The sequence below is a fragment of the Dromaius novaehollandiae genome, chromosome 21, assembly GCF_036370855.1.
Source record: "Dromaius novaehollandiae isolate bDroNov1 chromosome 21, bDroNov1.hap1, whole genome shotgun sequence".
Classification (NCBI taxonomy): domain Eukaryota; kingdom Metazoa; phylum Chordata; class Aves; order Casuariiformes; family Dromaiidae; genus Dromaius; species Dromaius novaehollandiae.
The window spans coordinates 9072109-9078046 of record NC_088118.1 but is presented as its reverse complement, the minus strand read 5'-3'; the positions used below and the strand labels follow the sequence as shown (position 1 = coordinate 9078046).

Below are 5938 nucleotides of genomic sequence, written 5' to 3'. Positions count from 1 at the left end.
GGGTCAGGAGAGGCCAGAAGGCCCCATCTGGCAAAGGGGGATCCCCCAGAGAGGGACTCATGACCAGCTCCACCAGCATCTGGAACCAGTGCAGCACCCAAATGCCTCTCCCACCATTTGAGGTCCCCCATGGTATGAGCAAGCCCCTCCCTTGGGCACAGACACATGAGGGAAGGCAGGATGGGAGGTGTCAGAGCAGGGGTGAGCCCCATCCAGCTAGGTCCTGGCTGCCTGCTCCCCCCAGCTGTGGGGTGGGATGCAGCCAGGGTTGGTGGAGGCTGGGAGAAGACAGAGCAGCTCTGCAAAAGAGCCAAGGGGAACCAACAAGGATCCCATTGACAAGGGCCCCATTGCCGAAGCCCGGGCTTGAACCAGGGACAATCTAACGCTCTCCCAGCTGAGCTACTTCGGCCCATCCCTTTGAGCCCTCTTCCCAGCTGAGCTACTTCAGCCCTCCCCTTTGAGCTCTCTTCCCTCCACCAGCTGTGGCCATACCCAGGCAGATGTGCAGGAGGTTGCTCCTGAAGGTGTTCCCTGTGCGTGGGAGGGGAGCACTGTGCCAGGGGGCAGAAGGCACACACACCCTCTCCTCTTGCAACGGAGCTTGGCCTCATATGCGACAACCTTGGCTTGCTAGCTCAGTGACCAGTCCCCATCTCCACAGCTGCTGGGCAGCAGGCCACCACACCTGAAACAACCCTTGTCCCTAACAGCACGCCATGACTTGTCCCCCCAAGCCCATGGAGAAGCCAAGCTAAGCAGCAGACACGCTTTGTGGTGCAGATGCTGCAGCATTTTCTTTACCTAGATTGTAGATTGAGAGTCCGGTCTTTGGATGTTGCAATGAGGAGATCACCAGTCGTTACAGACACGCTGTTCTGGAGGCCAGTGTCGCTGAGCTGAGCAGCAGAGCCTGAGGAGCTGGGGGACTGCACAGGAGAGCTGCTCCACACTGTGGCCTTGACATGGTGACATTGGGAAGGTATCAGCCGTGGGCAGCACTGTGTGGACAAAGCACCACCCCGGGCCCAAGCTCTGGAGCCCAGGAGGGTGCCATAGTGCAGGGGTCTGCAGCTGGCCATGTGGCAGCTGTAGGCCATGACAGTGAGAAGACAAAACTCTGGTGCCATCAAGAAGAGAACCAGGAAGCCCTGGGCAGAACATCCCACAGAGGGAAGAAATCCAACAAATAGGGGGTTTCTCGCCTGACATGAACAGCTCTGCAAGGACAAGCTCATGGCAGCACCCCTCTGAGACACAACATGGGAGTCATGGTACAAACTGGGGAGGAATCAGGCAGTAACAGCCTCCCAGGCTTGGCTGGTTGTTCCTGTTCAGAGGGAAATTGACGGGCTGGAGATGGGCAGAGAGGAATCTCCTGAAGTTCAGCCAAGCAAAAACTTCCCCCACCCCAACCCGCAGCCCAGCAGGAGGGTTCCAGTGCTGTTTTCTGCTGCAGCTCTCAGCACCAGGGCACAGCAGGCCTGTGCTGGGCAAAGGGCACATCAGGGGACGAGAGGACATGCCAGGCCTCAGCAGGCTGCAAGGGGATGTAGCTCAGTGGAAGAGCGCCTGCTTTGCATGCAGGAGGCCCTGGGTTCAATCCCCAGCATCTCCAGGGCTGCTTTTGGCCTGTATCTTCCTCCCCAAACTGGGGTGAGGGCTGGCTACTACATGCATTGCTCCTCTACAGAAATGGGGGTCTTGTCCTCTGACAGGATGGCCTGTGGGGAGGGGAGCTCCCAGGGTGGGAGGTGACCATCTGAAATGACATCCCTAAAGCTGACACTGAGGGGACATGGGCTTTTGTGTCACTACTGTTTCAACAACCTGATTGACCAGCAACAGGCAAAGTGCAGGCAGGAGCTGGGAGGTCATCAAGTGCATCAAAATGTCCTCTCAGGAGACATCACTACCCTGCGGGACAGGAGGGGGTGGCATGTATGTGGTGGTGACAGGCCTGGATGGTACCTGAGAGGTTCTTTTAGCTGCAGCATCAGGATTGCCCTGGGCAGGCAGGAAGACCCTGTGAGGGCATCAAGTGCGTCAGATGCACCTGACCATGGGGCATGAGAGCTCAGCAGGAGGGGAGAGGGGAGGCAGGTGGAGTGACCACTGGGGTGTCATTGATGAATCGCTACTGTCCCACCAGCACCCAACCAGCAGCAGATGAGCAGGAACTGGGGTCACTGCAGGGAGGAGGAGCTGATTCAGCAGCTGGGGAGCCTCTTGATGGGCTCCAGTGACACTTGCAGGAACTAGGGAAAAATCAGAGATGGAGCAAACCCTCCCTGGCCCCCAGTCAGGGCCTTTTTCACATTCAAATGCCACAGGAGACTGTTGGGGAAGAAATATCACTACTGACAGTCTGTGTCCCCACCCAACCCCAAGTTTCTCCCCATAACTCTGTCTGCTCCCTCTTTTTCCCCATCGGCCTGATGAACCCCATGATGGTGCTGTGTCTTAAGCAGAAGGCGCTCCTGCTCTATGAAGTACACGCAGCTGGACACACATGTTCTCCTCAATGACCACTATTTCCCGCCAAATTGCAGCCCTGCCTCTAATCTCTAGCTTACCCATCTTTGCAGAGAGAAAGAAGGGTCTCACAGGGCGAGCCTGGGTTCAAGGCACAGAAGAACTGCTGCTGCAAGCCTGGCCTGGCCAAGTTACTTGGCCCTCCAAACCAGTGGGGCTGCACCTCTATCCAGGAGCACTAGGAACACCAGGAACACCAGGAACATCCAGGACAACCAGGCCTGGTTGTCCCCCTGATGCCATCCCAGCAAGGATGTGGAGGTGCTGCCAAGACCTACTGTCCAAGGGGCTGTGGAGGGCCCCACCCATCCTCTCATGGATGGATTGATCCTGAGGGATCGCTGCTGCCAGCACCTGCATTTGCAATTGCAACTTGCATTGCTCATGGCACCCTGCAGTTCCCTGACACCTCGCGGTGCCCACCCTGACCCCATGCCTGCTGGGACACCTCACCTCAGTCACCCTGAAGGTGCCCAGCCACCAGTTCTGGGGCACATCAGAGCATGGGAAATCCAAATTCGACCTCGAGTAGGGGTGTTTGCACCAAGAGGGGGTCACGCACTGCGACCTGGTGGCGCAATCCTTGGAGACGTTCAAACCTCGAGCAGGCCAGCCCCGAACCTCCTGTGTGGCGGGGAGACGTATGTGTATTTTGCTTCATACTTGGTACAAAAAAGGCTGCAAACACTCTCTTCTACAGCAATATTATGCAGCAGGCTGGAAGAAGGATGAATTTTTAATATTTTCTCCCTAGCAAACGCGCATCTCCAAATTCACTTGAACTTTTCACTTTCTGTCTTGCAGGGAGACTCCCAAATGGGGGTTTTGACCAAGATGGGACCAACCCCTTTTGGCTATTCCCCTAAAAATACATCTAGCAATGCCAAAGGAGCAACTTTCCCAAAGTTCCTTTGCTTTTCTGAAGAGCTTCAAGCAACCCAGGGACTGGCAACTCCCATTTATCCATATTTATATACACGTTTAATCTCTATCCCTTTATAAATGTGAATATATGTATATATAAGTAAATATCTGAGTACATATTATGCACAGAGTGTCATAAATAGAGGCATTACATCTAATGCTGCATTTTCACATAAATAAATGCAGTATATATTTGTACATATTTCTGCATTCCTCTCTCTCTCTCTACTTCTGTATGTGCATATACTGTCTATATTGCATATAACTTTATATATTTTGATGCTTGAGGACTTCCTGAGGCAAAAAGGCAGAGCAGCCAAGCAAAGGGGATCTGAGAGCACGTGGGAAAAACAGTCTGGGGAAAAAAATATCAACCAATCACAGAGCAGTGTGGAAAGACGAGGGGGTTGTGGCATTAAACAAGATGGCAGCCCCCAGGAATAAAATGGTGGCAGGAACAAAATGGCGGCACCTCTAGGGGGAAGACTTCCTGTCTGGAGGTACTTCCAGGGAAACTGGAAGGAGGGAGCAGGGGCAGCCAGCCAATCACAGAGCATCTTGTGATCAGGTTTTGGGGGCAGGGGGGAGGGGAATGTTACACAAAATGAGGCCATGTTGGGGGGGGCACAATGTGACCAGAAAAGAGGCGGGACTTCCTGGGAAGGTGGGACACATGGCTGCCTGCAGGGGGTGGGGCTTCAGCGAGATGTTGGGGGCGGAGCTAATGTCACCTCTTTTCCAGAGGTCAGGGGGGATGTCCTTTATTCCCCCCTTCCCTTACAAACCACTCCCCTGTGAACAGGGGACCCAGGTGTCCGGGGGGACCCAGGCACCCCAGTGTCGCTCCACAGCTGAGCCCCCTCCCCCTCGTGTAGGAGGGACCCAAGTGTCCAAGGCTCCCGGGTGGCTGGGGGCCCCGATTCTCCAAGGGACCCAGGAGCCTGAGTGAGGCCCCAATACCTGTCCCCTCTCGCCCCATGCACAGGGGACCCAGGGGTCCAGGCACCCCCCAAGACCTGATCCACTGCCCTGCCATGTGAGGGATCCAGGCATTCAACTCCCCCCTTGAATCGCACCCACACACACAGAAGGCCCAGGTGTCCGGGCAGGGGAGGGGGCAGCTCTTTAGTGCATGCATGCGATGTGACGTGTGTTACAAGTATGACATGTGTCCACAGCATCGCAAGCCCATCACACACGTCCTAAGCAGGTCCCAAATACCCCCTGGACCCCAAATACCCTCCAGGGTCCCCAGAGTCCACCCATGTCCCAAACTGTTCCCCAGTTGGCCCCCCATGTCACCCGCACTGGTCCTGAGCATCCCCCACATCCTCACCCTGGTCCCCGCTGTCCCTACATGTCCCCAGTGTCCCCTTCTCCATTCCCAGAGTCCCCATGTGTCCCCTGCACCCCCATGTCCCCATATCCTCATCCCAGTCCTTTCCCACACAAAGCCTTTCCCACCTGCCTCCCTCCCTGGCCATGGCCTCTTTGTATCTCAGCCCCTCATTCTTTGCCTGCCTGGAGCCTCCCTCCATCTTCTCCCCATCACTGGACATGCTGGTGGCTGCTCTGGCTCTTTGGTGCCTCTAGCCATGTATCCCCTCATCCACGGCATGAGGAAGGAGGAGCTCCAGGACGCCCTGAGGAGACTCAGTGGCTGCGACGTCAGAGCAATGGGCTGCCCTGCTGCCCTCACTAAAGACTCCAAATTTCTCTCGTTTCATCCCTGTGTTGAGTTTGTGTCACCTGTGGTGATCATGGTCTTGGACAACTGTTCCAGTTCTTCCCACTGCTCCAGAGAGGTGAGCCCCATCTGCCCAACCTTTGGGCCTTCTGCAAATGTGTCACCACTGCGCTAGAGCTGGCCTCCAGAGTAGCACATCCTTAATGAAGGGTGATCTCCTTACTGCAACATCCGAAGATTTGGCATGCCTTGTGCTCAAGACCAGCTCCCTGGGTTGGCACAACTTGGCCTGAGGGACCTCCTGCTCCTTGGCCTCTGCTCCTGCACGGCTGTCATGGAGACAAAAGCTCCCAGGGTGGGGCCGAAGTAGCTCAGCTGGGAGAGCGGCTGTTATGGGGACAAAAGCTCCCAGGGAGGGGCCGAAGTAGCTCAGCTGGGAGAGCGTTAGACTGAAGATCTAAAGGTCCCTGCTTCAAGCCCAGGCTTCGGCAACGGGATCCTTGTTGGTTCCTCTTGGCTCTTTTGCAGAGCTGCTCAGTCTTCTCCCAGCCTCCACCAACCCTGGCTGCATCCCACCCCACAGCTGGGGGGAGCAGCCAGGACCCAGCTGGCTGGGGCTCACCCTTGCTCTGCCCCTTCCCATCCTGCCCTGCTTGATGTGTCTGTGGCCAAGGGAGGGGTTTCGTGTTACCATGGAGGATCTCGAATAGCGTGAGAGGCATTTGGGTGCTGCACTGGCTCCAGATGGTGGTGGAGATGGTCACTGAGCCACTCTTCCGTGGGACCCCCCCC

The 5938-nt window shown here is 56.1% G+C and overlaps 2 non-coding genes across 2 annotated transcripts; both read left to right on the top strand.

Moving 5' to 3' along the window:
* The first annotated feature begins 1546 nt into the window (after nt 1–1546).
* Nucleotides 1547–1618, top strand: TRNAA-UGC (transfer RNA alanine (anticodon UGC)). Its single transcript has one exon. It is a non-coding gene; the product is annotated as a tRNA-Ala (tRNA).
* A 3946-nt stretch (nt 1619–5564) lies between these two features.
* Nucleotides 5565–5637, top strand: TRNAF-GAA (transfer RNA phenylalanine (anticodon GAA)). Its single transcript has one exon. It is a non-coding gene; the product is annotated as a tRNA-Phe (tRNA).
* Nucleotides 5638–5938: the final 301 nt, after the last annotated feature.